Source organism: Furipterus horrens, unplaced genomic scaffold (genome assembly GCF_987537825.1).
Source record: "Furipterus horrens unplaced genomic scaffold, mFurHor1.1.pri manual_scaffold_2, whole genome shotgun sequence".
NCBI classification, from domain to species: Eukaryota; Metazoa; Chordata; class Mammalia; order Chiroptera; family Furipteridae; genus Furipterus; species Furipterus horrens.
The window spans coordinates 102,523,762-102,545,256 of record NW_028327172.1 but is presented as its reverse complement, the minus strand read 5'-3'; the positions used below and the strand labels follow the sequence as shown (position 1 = coordinate 102,545,256).

The following is a 21,495-nucleotide window of genomic DNA, read 5'->3' as shown; positions in this document are numbered from 1 at the left end:
GAATTAAAGAGGGATCAAAAGAACAAGGAATAGATAAACTGATAAGAGAAATAGTGACAGAAAATTTTCCGAACCTGATGAGAGAAAATGTTATGCAAGTCCAGGAAGCACAGAGAGTTCCAATAAAGAGGAACCCCCCCCAAAAAAACCCACTCCAAGGCATATCATAGTTAAAATGGCAACATTCCAAGACAAAGAGAGAATCCTAAAAGCAGCAAGAGAAAAACAGCAAATAACATACAAGGGAGCTCTGATAAGGTTGTCGACCGATTTTTCAACAGAAACACTACGAGCCAGAAGGGAATGGTCAAAAATATTTCAAGCAATGAAAAACAAAGGCCTACAACCAAGAATACTCTACCCAGCAAGGTTCTCATTCAAAATAGAAGGTGAAATAAGGAGTTTCTCAGACAAAGGAAGACTAAAAGAATACATCTCCACCAACCCAGCACTGCAAGAGGAGATAAAGGGAATGTTCTAAGAAAAAGGAAGAGAAAAAAAAAGAGTAGAGGAACAGAGGTACAAAGGGAAATGAGTAAATACCTGTCAATAAAAACCTTAAATGTAAATGGATTAAATGCTCCAATAAAAAGACATAGGATAACGGAATGAATAAGAAAACAGGACCCACATATTTGCTGTTTACTAGAAACACACCTCAAAACAAAAGATTTACATAGACTGAAAGTAAAGGGATATAAAAAAATATTCCAAGCAAACAGACCTGAAAAAAAAGCTGGGGTAGCAGTCCTCATATCAGACAAAATGGATTTCAAAGCAAGGGCAATAAAAAGAGACAAAGAAGGACATTTTATAATACTTAAAGGAACAATCCATCAAGAAGATATAACACTGATAAACACATACGCACCCAACACAGGAGCACCCAAATACGTAAACCAAATACTAGAAGACCACAAGAAGGATATTAACAACAACACACTCATAGTAGGGGACTTCAACACACCATTGTCAACAATAGACAGATCACTGAAGCAAAGAAACACCAAGGATATACAGGCACTGAACAACACACTAAACCACATGGACTTAACTGATATATATATAGAACTTTTCACCCCAAAGAAACAAAATATACATTCTTTTCAAATGCACATGGGACATTTTCAAAGATAGACCACATGATAGGACACAACACAAGCCTCAACAAATTCGAAAATTGAAATCATATCAAGCATCTTTTCAGACTACAATGCCTTGAAACTAAAAATCAACCTCAGAGAAAAAAATCAAAGACACCCAAACTCATGGAGAATGAATAACACGCTATTAAATAATGAATGGGTTAACAATGACATCAAAGAGGAAATCAAGACATTTCTAGAAACTAATGACAATGAACACACAGCAGCCCAGAACCTATGGGACAAAGCAAAAGCAGTCCTAAGAGGGAAGTTCATAGCAATACAGGCACATCTGAAACGGAAAGAAGAATCTCAAATAAAAAATCTAATTCTAAAGCTACAAGAACTAGAACAACAACAACAAACAAAGCCTAGGGCAAAAAGAAGGAAGGAAATCATCAAGATCAGAGCAGAATTAAATGACATAGAGACTAAACAAACAATCCAAAAGATCAACAAAACTAGGAGCTGGTTCTTCGAAAAAATAAACAAAATCAACAAGCCTCTAGCCAGGCTCATCAAGAAAAAAAAGAGAGAAGACCCAAATAAACAAAATCAGAAATGAAAGAGGAGAAATCACGACTGATACCACAAAAATACAATTGTAAGAAATTACTACAAACAACTGTATGGCAAGAAATTTGACAACCTAGAAGAAATGGACAAATTTCTAGAAACATATAACCTTCCAAAACTGAATCAAGAAGTACAAAGTCTCAACAGACCAATAACAAAGAAGGAAATTGAAACAGTAATCGAAAATCACCCTGCACACAAAAGCCCTGGACCAGATGGCTTCACAGGTGAATTTTACAAAACATTTAGGGAAGAACTAACTCCTACCCTCCTCAAACTATTCCAAAAAATCCAAGAAGAGGGAAAAATTCCAAACTCTTTCTATGAAGCCAGTATTACCCTAATCCCAAAACCAGGTCAAGACACAACAAAGAAAGAAAACTACAGACCAATATCACTGATGAACATAGATGCTAAAATCCTCAATAAAATTTTGGCAAACAGGATCCAGCAATACATAAAAAAGATCATACACCACGATCAAGTGGGATTCATCCCAGGGATGCAAGGATGGTTTAATATTCGCAAATCAATAAATATAATACATCACCTAAACAAAATGAAAGACAAAAATCACATGATCATATCAATAGATGCAGAAAAAGCATTTGATAAAGTACAACGCCCATTTATGATGAAAACACTCAGCAAAATGGGAATAGAGGGAGCATACCTTAACATAATTAAGGCTATATATGAGAAGCCTGAAGCCAACATCATACTCAATGGACAAAAACTGAAAGCATTCTCCCTGAAATCAGGAACTAGACAAGGCTGTCCACTCTTTCCACTTCTATTCAACATAGTGTTGGAAGTCCTAGCCACAGCAACCAGACAAGAAAGAGAATTAAAAGCATCCAAATTGGGAAAGAAGAAATAAAACTATCATTATATGCAGATGACATGATAGTATACCTAGAAAACTCTATAAACTCCACTAAAAGACTACTAGATATAATAAGTGAATTTGGCAAAATAGCAGGGTACAAAATAAATATACAGAAATCTAAGGCATTTCTGTACACCAACAATAAAATATCAGAGACAGAGACAAAAAAGAAAATACCATTTACTATAGCAACAAGAAAAAGGAATAAACTTAACCAAAGAGATAAAAGACCTGTACACTGAAAATTACACAACATTGAAGAAAGAAATTAAGGAAGATACAAATAAATGGAAGCAAATACCATGTTCATGGATGGGAAGAATCAACATCATCAAAATGGCCATACTACCCAAAGTGATTTACAGATTCAATGCAATCCCTATTAAAATACCAATGACATATTTCACAGATCTAGAACAAATCCTCCAAAAATTCATATGGAACCAAAAAAGACCCCGAATAGCAAAAGTAATCTTGAAACAGAAGAACACAGCAGGAGGAATCACGATACCAGACATCAAACAATACTACAAAGACACTGTGATCAAAACAGTCTGGTACTGGCATAAGAACAGACATATAGATCAGTGGAACAGAATAGAGAGTCCAGAAATAAACCCAGGCCTCTATGGTCAACTAATATTTGATAAAGGAGGAAGGAACATAAAATGGAGTGAGAAGAGCCTCTTTAACAAATGGTGCTAGGAGAACTGGACAGGGATGTGCCAAAAAATGAAACTAGAGCACCAACTTACACCACACACAAGAATAAACTCAAGATGGATCAAAGACTTAAATGTAAGCCGTGACACCATAAAACTCCTAGAGGAAAACACAGGCAGGAAAATTTCAGATATCCCATGTAACAATATCTTCACAGATACATCTCTTAAGGCAAGAGAAATAAAGGAAAAAATAAACAAATGGGACTACATCAAACTAAAGAGTTTCTGCTAAGCAAAAGAAAACATCAGCAAGATGAAAAGAAAACCAACCATATGGGAAAACATATTTGCCAATGATATCACAGACTGGGGACTGATCTCCAAAATATATAGAGCTTATACGACTCAACATCAAGAAAACAAACAACCCAATTAAAAAATGGGCAAAGGACCTGAACAAACACTTCTCCGAAGAGGACATACAGAAGGTCCATAGACACATGAAAAAATGCTCAACATCATTGGCCATCACAGAGATGCAAATTAAAACCACAATGAGATACCACTTTACACCAGTCAGAATGGCCATCATCAACAAATCAACAAACAACAAATGATGGCGAGGATGTGGAGAAACGGGAACCCTACTGCACTGTTGGTGGGAATGCAGACTAGTGCAGCCCCTATGGAAAACAGTATGGAATTACCTCAAAAAACTAAAAATGGAACTGCCTTTTGAATCAGCGATTCCACTGCTAGGATTATACCCAAAAAATCCTAAAACCCCAATTCAAAAAAACTTATGCACCCCTATGTTCATAGCAGCCCTGTTTACAATAGCTAAGTACTGGAAACAGCCTAAGTGCCCATCTGTAGATGAGTGGGTCAAAAAAATGTGGTACATTTACACAATGGAATACTATGTAGCAGAAAGAAAGAAGGAACTCCTGCCATTTGTGACAACATGGATGGAACTAGAGAGAATTATGCTTAGTGAAATAAGCCAGGCAAAGAAAGCAAAATACCATATCACCTAATACAGGAAACTAAAGAATAACGAACTAAATAGAACAAAAAGTAGAATAGTAGTCAATAGGGGGGAGAGGAAGAGGGAGAGAAGGGGGATAAGTAACGGAAGGGTATAGTCAAGGAACGTGTATAAATTACTCATGGACATGGACAACGGGGAGGGATATGATTGGGGGAGAAAGGGTGGGCTGGGGGGTAGCAATGGGGTAAAAATGGGACAACTGTAATTGAAAAACCAAAAAATAAAATAAAAAAAAAAGAATTAAAAAAAAATCCAAGTTAATGTTATTTAAATGGAGAAAAAAGTTCTGAAGTCTTTGCTAGTCAGTCTGGATGCTGTGTTTTCAAAGAGCATACTTTTTATTTTTTATTGAATTTATTGGGATGACATGTGTTAATAAAATTATATGGGGTTCAGGTGTACAGTTCTATAGTACACAATCCATATACTGTATTGTGTGTTCCTCACCCCAAGTCAAGTTTCTGTCCAATACCCCTTCACCATTTTCACCCAGCCACCCACCCCCACTGCCCTGGGACAGCTGTACCTGTGAGTCTGCTTCTATTTTGCTTGTTACTTTATTTTGTTCATTAGATTCCACGTATAAGTGAAATCATATGGCACTTGTCTTTCTCTGACTGGCTTATTTCACTTAGCATAATATTTTCCAAGTCCATCAAAGAGGATATTTTTAAGTCTTGAAGTAAATACACCCTCCAACCAAAAAACTAAATACAATAGTAAATTACATTAAAAGCAATAATGAACAAAGGCTGGACAATACAATATTAATTTCTCTCTCTTTAAATATCCTAAACACATCCCCTGTTTTCTCTAAGAGAGAAAATACCCAGTATAAAAATTTATCTCACTTCCATTTTTACCATCAATATTATTTCACATTAATAAGATTGTCAATATCATCTTGTCTTCATGTGCTTTACAAAATAAATATCTCAATTAGTAAAATATGAATTCTTAATTTAACTTCTAATTTTACAGCTGTCCAGGCATCTGGACTATTATCATCAAAATGTTTCAAACTGTTACATAAATTAAGATGTGTTTTCTGTTTTCAAAGGGCATAAGCCTATGACTGCATTACTGGAGTGATTGTCTGTACGCATAAGCCTCACTTAATCCTCTCTGCAGCGCTGCCTCCTGAGACTCAACGGTTTGGCTAAACTAAATGGCTGGGTTGGTGAAGAATGGGGTGGTCTGTGTGCTTCACTTTAAAACTGGTTTCTCTTTTCTATCCTAATGGCTTGGACAGAAAGGGCCCAGAGGTCTGAGAGGGGGGGAAACCTACACTATTCCCCTCAGCCCAAACTAAGTATAACGGGCAAAAGGGTTTTGGACAGGGGAGATGTGCCTAGCACATCTTCCTCCAAAGAAGCCCTTTTTTTCTTTTTTTTTTTTTCCTCCTAATGTAGAACATTGAAAAATTAATCCCTGCCTTTTGTCATCTAGTAGTTATGGATTGAATGATGTCTTTTAACCCTTTTCGCCAAATCTGTTGCCCCCAGAGTACAACAAGGATGCCAGCCTGTTAAACCAAGCACGCCATTGTCTGGGAACAGCCAACTGACCTGGAGTCTGCATGATCCTTCCCCATGTGGGAAGGCCACCCTCCTCTCCACAGCCCCACTATTATTAGGGATGTCTGGACCCAAGGGTAGGTAGGACAACGACCATGTCCAGCTTGAAGCAGCTAGAGGAGCCAGAGACCTTCGCCCATTGTCCTTTACAAGATCACAAAGGGTCTTAATATCTGAGAGGGAGGGATAGATATTTTTTAAGAACCATGGGTATGGACTTGGGGGGGGGTTGCTGGGGGAGGGAGATGCTGGGTGAAGGGGAATAAAGGGGAGAAAATTGGAACTATTGTAACAATATAATCAATAAAATACATTTAAAAAAATGTTTCAAACTGAACACAACTTAGATATTCAAAGCTCAGGGCCACTCACAAAGAATGTTAAATTTTTATCTTGTAGTTCTAGAAGAAAGTATAGGACCCAACTACTCAGTGTCCTTATACATATAAACGAATTGATGTCTGGGAGACTTGCCCATCTAAACTAAAAGCAGGCAGCATAGAAAAATAGGGGAATCAACCACACAAAATGAAAGTTACACAACACAGGATGGCATTCTGTGGAGATGAAAGCTTTCGTCAGTAGAATACATCTTGTACTTTTAACCACTTGCAAGTAATTCAATATACCCTTACCTAATTTTTTCATAATTTCCAAATGCAACTTTAGGATATGTAATTGTTCTTAATTACCTGGAGGCCTTGTTAAAACACAAATGGCTGGGCCTCGTCAGGCTCAGCAATTTGCCTTTCTAACAAGTTTCCAGGTGAAAATAATGCTGCTGGTTCTGGGACCTTACTTTGAAAACTGCTACTTTAAAGAATGTTTTAAATTATTTTTTGACAGCTATCAATAATCAGAAGTACATTTTTCATTTTTACCTCGTGTGTGAGATGCACACATGCACAAACAGACATTAAAACATATGGAACAATTCTTACTTTTACTACATGTAATGAACCCTGATTCCTTTCTATTCTATTTCATCCTAGTTATTCCTCTTCACTGAAAAAGAAACATTGATCATGACCCACTAATTTGATTTCATGACCACAACTTGAAAAGACTGCTCAGGTCTCCCATGTTCATTTAATTTAATAATAGTAACTGTTGAAACATGTTAATTACCAGGTGCCAGATACCTTTCCAGTCTCTTTACATGCATTGTTCACTTTATAAGTTAAAAACCCAAAATGGCACTATGAAATAGGTATTATTAAATACCCATAATCACAGCGAGGAAATCTGTGGTTCAAGATTAATGTAGCTTGCCCAAAGTCACAATGTTTGTGCATATTAAGAGGCAGGGTGGAACACAGGTCTTACTCCAGAACATAATGGGAAAGATGGCTCCCTTGAAGTGAGATATTTTAGTTTTGAATCCCAGATCTACCACTTAGTGGTGTGTGGTTTTGGTAAGTTACTAAGCCTTTGCAAGTTTTAGTTCACCCATCTCCAAACAAGAGAACATAATAGAACCCACTTATGTGGAAGCTGTGAGGATTAAAGAAGATAACCCATGACAAGTGCTTGGCATAACTAGCACATTGTAAGGCTTTAATAGTTGTTAATTATTATTAGACAGAGACTGAGTTCTTAATTGCTGCATCATCCACAGCTTCCCTTCCCTTGGCTTCCAGTGCCCAGTGCTATCTCTGGATTTGCCTTCTCTTCTGCTTCCTTGGCTTCTAACATTCGTTATCCTATGACCTTGCCTCTGCCCTTCTCTCATCCATCCTCCTTGTGCCGCTCTGTTCATTGGACAGGAGTTCTTAGAACTCCACACCCAGATAATTCTTTGTGGCCTCCACTTGTCTCAATGCTCTCCCATTGAACCTGCCAATTTGAACCTAATACCATAGATACATAAAAATTATTCCATAATGAAAGTGAGTTGTTACAAACAAATTTTTTGAAACTTCTAATTAGCAATTCATTAATGTGAGAAGGCTGAAGCTTTCTGTATACCCCATCGATGCACTTATATAAAATCATCAACATTACACTTGACCATTTCACAATAACAAATCATACTGAGATACAAAAATCCAAATGGTCCTCTGAAGGTGATACTCACAAAGCTAAAGCCTAGGATTATGAAATTAAATCTGAAAAGATAATAGAAGGTTCTTGAATCCCCTGGCTCATCTTTTTTTGCTGGAAGTTCCTTCATATGAGAAATTTTAAAATGAGATATTCCCAATACAATGACACAATCAAATATGACCCTTGAGAATGGAGAATTCCCTTCTCTGGGTATCTTTACAAACAGGAGTGCAATGTACTCTAACAATTCCAGTGATAAATGCCCTGCCTTGAGAAGGATTGGCTTGGAAATCTTTTTCCCTATTTCTTGTTTAATTTCTTTTTTTAAAAATTTTATTTATTTATTTTTAGAGAAAAAGGAAGGGAGAAAAAAAGAGAGGAAGAGAAACATTGATGTGAGAGAGAAACATCGATGAGATGTCCCTCGAACACACCCTGACCAGGAACCAAACCCACAACCCAGGCACGGGCCCTGGCCAGGAATCGAACCAGTGGCCTTTTGCTTTGTAGAATGATGCTCAACTAACTGAGCCACATCCATCAGGGATGCTTGTTTAATTTCTGTGTGCCTGGTGAGTACTGCCCCCACTAACTCAACTATTGTCCCCTCCTCAGTTGCTATCTCCAACAAAATTATTTTTTCCTTCTATCTTTCAGCTTTCCAAAACTGAGTGTCTAGTTCTTAGATCTTGGACTACCTGTCCCCTTCTCATTCCTCTACTCCTACCTGTCACTCACAGTGTTCCTGGGATATGTGTCCACATGTCTGGGAATTAAGTAATGGGACAGATCACAAAAGCCCCATGGATCATATCTTTTATGTTTGCTTTTCAGTGAAGTCTGGCCAGGCTGATAACTATAGATTCATTCAGTTACTGGTCTGTAGTAGCTGGAGTCTCTCGTCTTATAAGAGAATCTTGAGTGTGGTAACCCATCTCAGGGGCCCTGACTCACCAGCACAAGAATCTTGTGTCCTAAAAGAGTCACAGGAGAGCTCTAAGGCTAGGTCGTGGAGATTAAGTTAAGACTGGAGTCTGTACCCATGGAACACACAGATTATAATTCTACAATCAACAGCTGACGAGAAATGCATTGAGAGGAAGGTCATGTAGTAAAAATGGCAGACTATTTGGATTCAGGTAGACCTGACTTTGATTATCAACTTTGTATTGCTTATTAACTATATGACCTTGGGTAAGCTTCTTTATCTCTCTCAGCCTAAACATTCTCATAAAATAGGAATAATAATAACTGAATTATATATAATAGGGTTTACTTCTAGAATTACTAATTAATTCTGGAATTAGGAGTAGCATGAAAAACATCTCATAGTGTGCATGGTACTTAGTAGGTATTTAATTCATTAAAGCAGTAATTTTCAACCCTTTTCATCTCATGGCACACACAAACTAATTACTAAAATTCTGCAGCACACCAAAAAATATATATTTTTTTGCCAAGCTGACAAAATAAATAGGTATAATTTTTATTCATTCACAGTGGACAGTTATTGTTGTGTTGGCTGTTGTCATTTTCTTATTTGACTATCTAAGGGAAAAGAGGTCAGTGCCCCTGACTAAATAGTCAGATATTGCATGTTTTAAAAATTCTCATGGCACACTGGTTAAAAATTGCTGCATTAGAGAGATTAACATTATGAGAGTCCATGAGACTCAAAGAGAGAAAATTTCCAAAACGAAAGTGAGGCCCTCCCCTAACCTCACCCCAGGGAATGTAAAAAATTACTTTATTTTTCTAAAGACTCAATCTGACAAGCAGAAAACAGCCCTGATTACAGCTCCATAAGCCTCAATTTATTAGTAGATTTCATTTATAAGAAAAAGAATTCCTTTCTCTTGTTTCTCAGAGATATCCCTAATGTCACTCTTCTATATATTTGTGATACATATATTGAAAATAACTCACATGTTTGGTCTTATAATACTTTTAAAGTAAGAATGACTTTCCTTCTAAGGTTCTTAAGAAATGTAACATTTGGAGAAAGGCAATTTTATCCACCAGGGAGTAAAAAATGGTACCTAGAATGTTTCAAGGACACACACACACACACGGTCTGGAAAAATTATTGCCTCTAAAATACTAGCCTGAAACTACAAAATAGAAATTTATAAATATTTAACTACAAGTCTAAAATGAGTTAAGAGAATACAAAATGAACGTAATTCATCTTATTTCCATAACAGTTTGACTCTAATTTATCTAAACTGTATGGGTATGATAGGTACATTAAAATAAGGCTAAAAGGAAACAAATCAGGTCAGAAGACCTTGACTAGGGCCAATTGAGTATCAAGTTTAGTTCAGCTTCTTGGATGACAAGCCAAAAATGAGAAATTGGTGATTTCTAAGTCTCCTTTTTTCTTCTAACAAAAGAAATAACACCAGTTAAGCAGAAGAGACACACTTCTTAAAGCAGTAAAAGCAAAGATGAATTTATGGATGTTATATAAGAAATATTGAAATACACACACAAAAAGTGCCAACATGTTTTCCATGAAGCCCATCTCTTTTACATTGACTTTCAGTAAAAAACAAACAATAAAAGAGTATTATTTTAAAGCACAGTGCAATGAAGATGATGTGACAAAAAGGTGTAGTAATATGATTAGGGGAGGTAAATTTATGATCAAGTAATTTGATAAAAATAGAGAGCATGGAAGATTTAGAAAACTGAGTAGACTATTACTCTTAAATACTGATGCTTGCTCTTCCACTCTTCTCACATATATTATATAGAGCTACTTGAGCTTAAGTTACCCAGCTAGTGCTTGAAAAACAAGTATTATGGATCCTTAATTGAAAAAAAATCCACATGCTAAACAGTAGGTATGCAAGTGACAAAGGGATCACATCTCTGAAAATGAAAGAGTCCATACGTATTTTGGCTTAGATTAAGTGCAACTCCCCCTTCTACATATTAGGCAGCAGAAATAACTGTAGAAAAAGACATTTTTTTTTAATAACGTAACTTTGGATTTGCCTAAGTGCTCAAATCAGATGAAAAGAAAATTATTATAAGAATCAGTAACATGAAAGAAGGTGCCCCTCTGCATTTTCTCCTCTCCATCCACCTCTGCATTCTCCTTTAATTAAATCCAGTTTGCCTCAAGTACTGGCACTCAACGGTAATTATTAAATAGCCAAAAGTAGAATTTCTATTTTGTTTATCACCTATTCCACAGGCAACAGAATCTCCAAATTCAACTCCATTATCAGTCCTCAAAGCCAAATCAAGAACCTCCCACTGGGACTTGATAGATTACAGATTTTATAGTACAATATAAAAAATGATTGTGGAACATTTTTATCTATTATAACTGTTTCTATTATCTTTAAACTGAACTATATTTTGTGATTCCCAGAAGATAAAGATGACTCTACAGTAGCTTTTTGTTATGCTTTGCTTTTGCTTTTAACTGCAAAACACAGTATTTCATCTGTTTTGTAGTTAAATAAGCATATGTAGATTGGTCTTGAAACTCAATTATGTTTTGTGGCATTATTACTTTCGGAAAATGAACTGTGAGTTCAAATAGACATTTTTCAAATGGACTTTTGGGAAATAACTGTCCGCAGAAAGTGGAATCTGCTAGTGCTTTATTCATTCATGACTTTGCTTGCTCATTTATTAAGGAAAAATTAACAGGTGTCTACTATGTATTTCAGATACTGGGCTGGACCCTAGGATATATTTAGGTGGGTCCCCCTCCACCAATACCCCCATTAAGGAACTCACTCCAGTTGATTAGGAGGAAACACATAAAAAATTTTATTCAAAGTGTATTCAAAACATTATGGAAACAGACAAAATGGAATGGTTAATTCTTTCTGCATTGAACTGGGTAAGTTCTACAAAAAGAAGTTTCATTCAAAATAGACCACCAAGAATCAAGAGGGCTTTCCCGGAAGAGGAAATTCCAGGAGGATGAATATCTGTGAGTAAGAAATGAAAAGTATCAACAGTGAGGGCCCTTGGTAGGAAGAGAAAGCTAAAAAGGAAGGGCTTTAAAGAGCTTTTAGTTACAACATTAAAGAGTTTAGAGTTAATGTAATTAACTGGGATCCACCAAAGATTTTAGAACAAGTACTTACAATTAGATCTGCACTTAATAAAAGTAATAATAACAATGCCACAGTATACTGAAGGTAATATTTAAAAGCTGACATGTACAAAATAACCTCCAAAAACTGAACATTCTTTGACTGTTCATCACAATAACCTATTCCTATAGGTGCTCTATCTTAGCCTCTAAAACCATCATAATCTTGAGTTCATGTGGCAAAGACAGATGGGTTACCATTGCAAGACTCAATGAGACTCCAACTCTTCACATGGAAAGCATTAACTTTATGACTGAGTTGATTATTTATAATTTTATTGTTAAATACCTTTCTCTACTTGGGAGAAATTGTAAACTTTTAGCCATTAATTTAAGAGTAAACAGGCATTTTTTAAATTTTAACTCTCTTCTACTTTTTTCCTCGGTGTAGAATGAATGCTTAATGTTCTTATCATCAACCTCCTTCACACTCTTGTGTAAGCAATTGGGTGTTTCTCCCTTCTACTTGGCTCCAAGTTGAAGTTCTATTCACTTTCTCCATCTGGTTTTCCCAAAGCACACCTTTATCAAAAATTGAAACATGACAGGAAGAAGGAATCAGCATTAGTGAAGCTCAACTCATGGGGAAATGAAACAAACAAACAAACAAAAACCTTCATCAATGGCCAGAAGATACCACAGAAGAATAACTACAGGTAACTAATATGGCCCTACAGCAAACACTAAGAAGAGACACCAAATTCATGGCCTGCTTTCAGTCCTGAGAAACCAACCTGGGCACTAACAAAGCCAGAAAGAAAGCACACTTCACTTTGTGGGCCAGTAGGTCACAGCAAAACGACTTGGGGCAATGTAAGTAAACATCCAGTAGGCTCTTGGCCAAGACAGCAAAGTAATCAGAATCAAACCACTCAGTACCACCTGTTGCACATTCCTCACCCTTCCTGCCCCACCTCCCACTTCCCTTAACCCCTACCCTTCACCTGGTGAGTCTGAGATCACACAGTAAATAAAATTGTGCCTGGATGAATATTTTCAGAGCTTTGGTCATTACCATCCCAAGCAAAACCTAAAAGGCTTTCACTGGGGATTTCAGCCAAGAACACTTTTCGCTTTTACACTTAAATCTATGCTCTTGTCTAAAAGGGTGCATTACTATTTGTACTATTTGTTCTGCAGTGAATTGTTTTCTCTTGAGAACTTCATTGTTCCCCACTTACTCTCAGGTTTGTATTTTCAAAATAGTTCAAATTCACAATATATACTACAGCCCAAAAGAACATTACTGAGAAGCCATCCCCCTCTCAATTCCAAACCCTGGGATTAAGTAATAAAACCAAAAAATATAGCTGAAAGCCAAGGACAGACTGAGTTTCAACAGTCTTTTGCGTGTAGAAAGAATTACAGATTTTCTTTCCTTTCATTATGCTACTTGTGTACTCCTTACACCTCAAACTAAATTTCAGATCTAAAAAACTCAAGTGTATCCCTTCTGTCCACTTAAAGGTCTTCCAGCAAGAACCTACCTTCTCTGAGAAGTAGGAGGATATTATTTATTTTTAAGTTTTGTCACTATCTAGGTTCTCCAACGTGTTTAAGGGGAATTCTCTGACACTCAGCCATGACTCTAAAGATAAAAGATTTATGGATTTGGTACCTGAAAGTCAGGCCCTGCATTATTGGGCTCTCTTATAAATTCAAAATCCCCCAGAGAAGAGGAAGTATTAAGGAATTCAAAAGGGAGAGAGAGATTTTAACAGATCTTATATGGTTTTATACCTGTTTTCTGGCCTTTTCTAATATAGTAAATCTGTGTGTTTTGTGTTTTATGCTGTCCAGTTAAATACCAACATCCATTCTTGCCCTTAAAGGCGGGTTTTGCATTCTAATGAGAATCAGGGGACCGATTGTTTTTAATTCGTCTATCTTCTTCTCAGTAATTGAGTAAACCTGTTAACTCTACTGTAAATATCCCTGGATTCCAATTAATTTGTCTTAGTAAACACAGCAGCACATATTGTTTCACTTATGGAAAAGCAACCTCTTTACAATTTTTATATTTCAAAGAACTAGCATATTTATTTAGTTCCTCTTTTCAGCTAGAGATAAAATAATGACGTCTTATTAGGTTTTTAAAAAGAGTGACAAAAAAACTATGATGAAAACATTAGTTGGGGGTGATCTTTTAATTCAAGCTAATTAAAATAGATTACAAGGGAGTCTGGTCTCCCCATTACTAGTTGATATTGAAAACCTAAGGAATCCAGAGTAACATTATCTCCTCTCCTATTTGGAGACTTATAAAAGAAACGCAGTCCAAAGTATCCTTTTTAATGAGAAATTGTTACAGATTTGTCCGCAAGAAAGGAAATACACTTCCTCAAAAGTTACTGTTTTCAAAATCTAGACAAAATTTTTTGGGTGGCTTAAAATGCACCAAAGATTCCCTAATGTTTTTGTGTTTGCAACTGAAGTGTTTATTATTAAAACCTACCTCTGTTATCTAGGAAAACTCTTAACGTAAGACACTAACGGAAACAAGCAGGGAGGAACAGGAGGCTAGATTGTAAGAGAGGGCAAAAAATCACACAGAGTTTATTTTTAAGTAATTTCACTTATTTAAACCTATACTATCAGATTGCGCTGTTTTTATCCTTTAAAAATAATAAAGGAGCATTGTTTCCCATCAGACGCGCTCGCGCGCGCGCGCGTACGCGCGCACACACACACACACACACACACACACACAACTGCACCCGCACGAGATTCCTGCGATCCCCCCTCGCCCCCCTCAGTCCTCGCCTTTGTCGCTAGCAGCTGTGTCTGCAGCCCCCGCTTGCCCCCAAAGCTACGTCCCAGCCTCCCGCCGTGGCCTCCCCGCACACAAGCGTGGCGGCGTCACCTACCCTGCTCCAAGCGCAGGACAGACGCGGGTCGGTCGGAGGAAAAAGCTCTCAGGACCAGCAGAAAGACAAGGAAAAGAGACACAGAGGGTGGAAGACTCCTTTACTTCCCACAGCAAGGGGAAGTGTTGCGCCCCATGCACTTGGTTGCTCCGCAGCTGTAGTTTCGGAGGAAATTCTCGGCAGCCGAAAGAGCTGCGGCTTGGGTGGAAAGTTGTGGTGCTTCCCCCGTACCCCCCGCCTGCGCCTCGATCCTCTGCTGTCCGGGCCGCAGCCTTGACAGCTCCCGGGGCCTCCGAGACCCTCCGGAGCCCTGCCGGTTTCCACCCGGAGCTGGGCTGAGTTGACACATGCACTTAAGAAATCCTAGCAGTTGCGCAAGAGTCCAAGAAGTTAGAAAGAGTGATTGTGTGTGAATGGGTAAATATACAGTACAAGAGGCAGTAACATCTGAGCGGGGCCAACCCTCAAACGCAGCTCAGGGTTTCAGGTTTCATTTGGCAACTGGCAGCTTCAGAAGACTCTATCCGCTTTACTGGGGAGGCCGGGAGGAGCCCTGCCCTCGCCCAACGCCTCACTGCTGTGTTATCTCGGCAAGAGTGACACCGCCCGGAGTCAGGCCTGGGACGTCCAGACAGAGCCAGCCCTGCATTGGTCCTTTCGCAGCTGCCATCACTCATTTCGTTTCATGGGTATCATAGATACACAGTGGTCACAGATCTGGGGCTGTAGGGAGTTGCGAGGATGGAAAAAAATACTTGTCTCCTGGCTTCTAGGAGCTCTCTACATTTCTTTGGCGAAAACCCCATACACAGGTTTTACTTGCTTCCCTCAGCTGTGTAAAATCTTATTTCTCAGTCATAATTACCTGGGTCTTTAAACCTGAATTCCTAGAAATGTTTATCGGATACCCTCTAGTTAGATCCTTAGAAAAAGTCAAAGCGCAATTACTTCTGTATCATGGTTTAAGAGCTCTCAGAATTCACATTAAGAAAGAAAAAGTAAACATTTTGCTGGTGCAGCCCTCTCTCTTCATACCACCACCAAAAATCTAATTTTAAATCTAGATTTTACAGTATTGGTTACCTATTTCAAATAGTTTCAAAAAGTTTTGTAAACCTCTCTGCTTTAGATTATTTAGAAACATCACCAGATTTCTTTAAGACACAAAATAACAGTGGCCTCATTAAAGATCACAGTGATACTGAAGAAGAACACACATTTAATTTTAGAAACACCAGAAATAAAAATATGTGTGGACACTGAGATGTTTTCTTTTTTTCTCTTTTGTCCTCTTTCTCTGGATTCTTGGAGTCTTTCTTCCTGGTGAATTGCCCCTTTTGGCCTTTTTAAAAATGTGTATGGAATTCCTAGCCAGAAGCAATGTAGCTTATTTACTGATTGGTAGGAATAAATTACCTCCACCAACTGATTTGCCCTTAGATGTTCTAGCTGTTTAAATGAAAGCTGGAAAACAATAAAATAAACCAAAATGAAATCTGCACATACTTGACAGACTCAAAAACCTTAGGAAGATAAATGTCAACAGGTATGTTTCAAGATAGTGACATTTTAAAAAGATAAGGAAGCTATCATGTCAGTATCCTATTTCAAGATCTAGCAATTATTACTACAAGCAATGTAGGATCAAGATAATACAAATTGAACTCAGTGTTTACAGGGTAGTCCCTAAAGAAAAATATTAAGACATGCTTCTGTGACATACCCTTTTGTCCAAGACCTTTTCCCTTCATTTCTCCTGACTGTCTGCACCCCCTTCCCATTTGACATCATTTCATTGACCTGCATGATGTAAGTGATTATCTTAAACTAGACCTAAATTAGACTGTACAATTTAAGGATAAGAAGATTGTCACTTAGGGATTAAGCAATGGGGAGGTATATCTACTAATACAACCTTCCTCTTGCCTCTCTCCCTCAACATCTTCACAGAAAGAGAAGGGCCACTGTGTGCCTTTCCTAGAAGCTGCTCCGGGATTTAGCAAAGATCTTTGTTACAAGAAAGCATAACCTGAACTAGAAATATTTAGTTGTTCACAAGACTCAGACTATGTTACCCTTCTCTTATTTACAGATTCATTGGAACTGGGAAACATGCTCACAGAGATTGTAGCAACTTTAAAGGAGAAATAAATTCTTAAAACAAGAGACTAGAAATGTTCTAATTAGAGTAGGATGCTGGTGCCACTGATACAGACCCCAGGGAAGGTGATATCTGTCATTCAATTCCCAGGATCTCTGGCAAGAACTTGCCTAGGGCATCACTTAAAGCTGAGTTTTATCAGTCAACTCAATTCTGAGTCAAGGGCATGCTTCAGTTGAATTTCACAAAACCCATAAAAGATTCCAGGGTAAAGGTTAATTTTCCAGAATGCCAAAATCATTGACACCCTCAGAAAAAGGTTCTAGGGAAAGTCCATATAAAAGGCAGGCAAGGGTTTGAGGACCTCTGATTTACAAAGGGGATGGGTAATATCTCCAGGACTAGAGGGATATCAGGGACCTAGAAATGAAATGAAAGGATGATGAAGAGGATAAGAAAAAAGGAGGAGGAGGAAGAGAAAGAGAGAATTGAAAGATGATAATGGCCCCATTGCACTTGGACAAATTGAATATCAGCATTGCCAGAGTCAAGGACAAGAAAAACAATCACACACAATGCCCTTGGACACTGTTGTTGCCAGGTCACTTTGATTGGAAATTAGTGAGAGGAAATTCAGCAAGAGTTTGTACAATCACTTTGTCTAATATTTCAAGTAGACGAATCAAATGGTACTACTATACAAATATGGATTTAAAATGTGTTCTAATATCTTCACTAACTTAAAAATCAGATTCCTTGCCAGATTCTTTGAAGATCTTAGCATATAGAATAATGTATTGTCTTATTACCCACTTATCCAGTAATATCAGATACTGGAGCTCTTTAATTATGTTTTCTTTTGGGAAAACATAAATTCCAAAGAGGGCAAAAAACACAGTAACAAAACAGAATAGTCAAGAATTGCCAGAATCCTAACATTTCCTTCAGCTCTCACCAACAATGCACAACTTGTGTGGGTATTGAAATATGCCAAGATCCAATTTCAGGATTAAGAGAGAAGTCTATGCATGCTTTAAAGCACCTCTGTTGCAAAATGTCAATTTTTTCTTTTTTATTTTCTTTTTATTTCCTGATGGAAGTTCCTTTTTAAGAAATTGTAGTTTTGTCTTAGCAAATAAGGTGAAAAGAGATTGAGAGAGTTTTGTGCCCGCCCTTCCCCAATACTTTGTATCACAAAATTCAGGGACAGGGGATGTACTAGTACTATTAAAATAGTGGGAGCATCAGCCTGCTCTCTGCTATCTATGAGTCACTCTATTTTGCTTGTTAGTTCAGTTTGTTCATTAGATGCCATATATAAGTGAAATCATATGGTATTTGTCTTACTCTGACTGGCTTATTTCATTTAGCATAATGTTCTCCAGGTCTAGCCATATCGTTGTAAAGATGGGGTGGGATGGGGGTGTAAGGGGTGGAGGGATTGAGCAAAAAAGTAAAAGGACTCACGGACATGGACAACAGTGTGGTGACTATATTGGGAAAGTAGAGGTGGAAGAGAGTAGAAGAGGGTTACATGGTAATGAAAAAAACACAATAAAAATGTAAAAATGGTAGGATCAAATCAATCTAGCTAAATTCTTGAGAAAAATAAGGAAACAGCAAATAAGAGAAGGGCTACTATAGCTGTGAACTCCTTCATGCCTCTATAATTTCATCAGAGGCCTGCTATCAGTCAACATTTAAAAAAATAAAGCATATTATGTGGCCATCGAGACCCTGGGTAGAACATAGCATCAACCATTACTATATTCTGTTTTCATTGACATAGTTTTGATAGCAGCCAAAGTCATACTTTATGATCCCCTGAATCCCAAGAATAGACGGTACAACAAAAAAATCTATGATTAAGTTTATTTTTGAAAGTGTTTGTTGTTTTATGTCTAATTACAAAATTAATATATGTTCAATGTATGAAATGAAGAAGTTATTGTACAAAGAAGCATACGAAGAAACTAAAAATTGGCATATTCTCACCATTCAGAGATATTGTTAATTAAATAAATTCAAATTAGACATAAATTAACATGTTTAAGTGTTAGTTGTATGTGTGTTTTTTATTTTATTTTTCAACCACAGGTTACATTCAATACTATTTTATATTGATTTCAGGTATACAACATAGTGGCCAGACAATCATATACTTTACACGGCGATCCCCTGACATTTCAAGTACCAAACTGATGACATGCATAATTATTACAATATAATTGACTATATTTTCTATGCTGTACTCCACATCCCTGTTACTATTTTTTAATTATCAATTAGCATATGTTAATGCCTTTATGGTTTCCACCCAGTCCTCAAAATCCCCTTCTCCCTGGAGACCATCCGTCGGTTCTCTATATCTATATGCCTATTCTTATTTTGTTTCTTTATTTTGTTCTTTAGATTTTATATATACATAAAATCACATGATTTTTTTTTCTGACTGACTTATTTAACTTAGCATAATACTCTCTTGGTCCACCCATGGTGTGGCAAATGGTAAGATTTCATTTTTTTATGGCTGAGAACTCTTCCATTGTATATATGTGCCATAGCTTTTTTATACACTCATCTATTAATGGTCACTTGGGTTGCTTTCATTTCTTGATCACTGTAATGTACATAGGGGTGTATATATTTTTATAAAATTAGTGTTTTGGGTTTCTTTGGATATGTACCTAAAATTTGTATTGCTGGGTCATGCAGTTCTTTTTTTTTTTTTTTTTTTTTTTTTTGAGAAAACCCCATACTGTTTTCAACACTTGTTTGATGTTTTAAAATTTTATTTATTTATTTCTGGAAAGAGGGGAAGGGAGGGAGGAAGAGAGGGAGACAAACATCGATGTGAGAGAGAAACATCAATCGGGTGCCTCTCACACAAACCCTGACTGGGGACTGAACTCTCAATCCAGGCATGTGCCCAGGCATGAGTTTTTTTATAATTTTGGATATTAACGCGTTATGGAATGTGTCATTGGTGAGTATCTTCTTCCATTTGGTAGATTGTTTTGCTGATGGTTTCTGTTACTGCGCAAAAACATTTTAGTTTCATGTAGTCCCATTTGCTTATTTTTTTGTTTGTTTGTTTCCCTTTCCTGAGGAGATATGTCTGAAAAAACGTTGTTATGAGAAATGCCTGAGGGACTTCCAACCAAGTTGGAGGCACAGGTAAATATGCTTCACCTCCTTACAAAATCATAAGAAGGATTACATCTACCTACTAAAAACAACCAGAACCACCAGAAAATTGAACTGCATGGAAGTCCAACAAACAAAGATATAAAGAAGTAATACTCATCCAGACAGGTAAGAGGGGCAGAGACAGGAAGCTGGGCAGAGAGAACATGGAGTGAAGGCAGTAGTTAGGCAGTGGCTGTGCCCAGCCAGTAGAATGAGCAGTCACACATTATAAAAGCTGGGAGGGAATCCTGGGGAGTGATCCCAGTCCCAGGCCATACCATTCAGCTCATAGTTCCAGCACCAGGAAAATAAAGCCTCTTTGCTTCTGACTGAAAACCAGTGGGGGTGGGGGTGGTGGAAGATACTGCTGGTCTCTCAGGAGAATCTGTTTAGAGGGCCCCCATTGTCCTGGAACATATGCAACCCTACCCACCCTGGGAACCATCACCAGATCAACAGCTAGAGGGGCACCAGTTGCATATGGAAAGCGGGTGAAGTGACTGGAAAAAGGATGAGTGCCAAGCAAGCAGCATCGTTCCCTCTATGACCCCTCTCCCACCTACAGCACCACAAGGTAGTGATTTGAGTCACCCCATATTAATGAATACCTAAGTCTCCACCCCTTACAATTAACAGGTGCAACAGCTCTACCTAAAATACAGAGGAAAACACAGGAGGCTGTCAAGTTGAGGTGACAGAGAAGTATGGCCCAAAAGAGGAAACAGGTCAAGACTCTAGAGAGAGAACAAAGAGAGGAGGAGATAGCCAATGTAACAGATGAGGAGATAGCCAACCTAACAGACATAGAGTTCAAAACACTGGTGATAAAGATGCTCACAGGCTTGACAGATATTCTTAAGTATGGCAAATGCGTAAGGGAAGAAATGAAGGCTACACTAAGTGAAGTGAAGAAAAATCCACATGAAACTAATAGTGAAGAGAAGAAAGTTGGGGTTCAAATCAATGATTTGGAATATAAAAAAGAAATAAACAGTCCACCAGTACAGAATAAAGAAACAAGAACTGAAAAAAAAAATTGAGGGGAGCCTTAGGAACCTCTGGGACAACTTTAAACATACCAACATCTAAATCACAGGAATGCCAGAAGGAGAAGATGAAGAGCATAGCATTGAGAACTTAATTGAAAAAATAATGAAGGAAAACTTTCCTAATTTGATGAGGGAAATAGACATACAATTCCAGGAAGCACAGAGAGTACCAAACAAGCTAGACCCAAAGAGGACCACACAAAGACACATTATAATTAAG

General features: G+C 37.6%; 1 protein-coding gene across 1 annotated transcript in view; it reads right to left on the bottom strand.

Annotated features, from left to right (window-relative positions):
* The window catches only part of ARHGAP24 (Rho GTPase activating protein 24), a 638,162-nt gene extending 622,853 nt beyond the window's left edge, over nt 1-15,309 (bottom strand). Inside the window, exon 1 of the mRNA XM_090266255.1 lies at nt 14,937-15,309. The gene's annotated coding sequence lies outside the window, so the exon portion shown is untranslated. The remainder of the gene's footprint in view (nt 1-14,936) is intronic.
* Between the last annotated feature and the right edge of the window lie 6,186 nt (nt 15,310-21,495).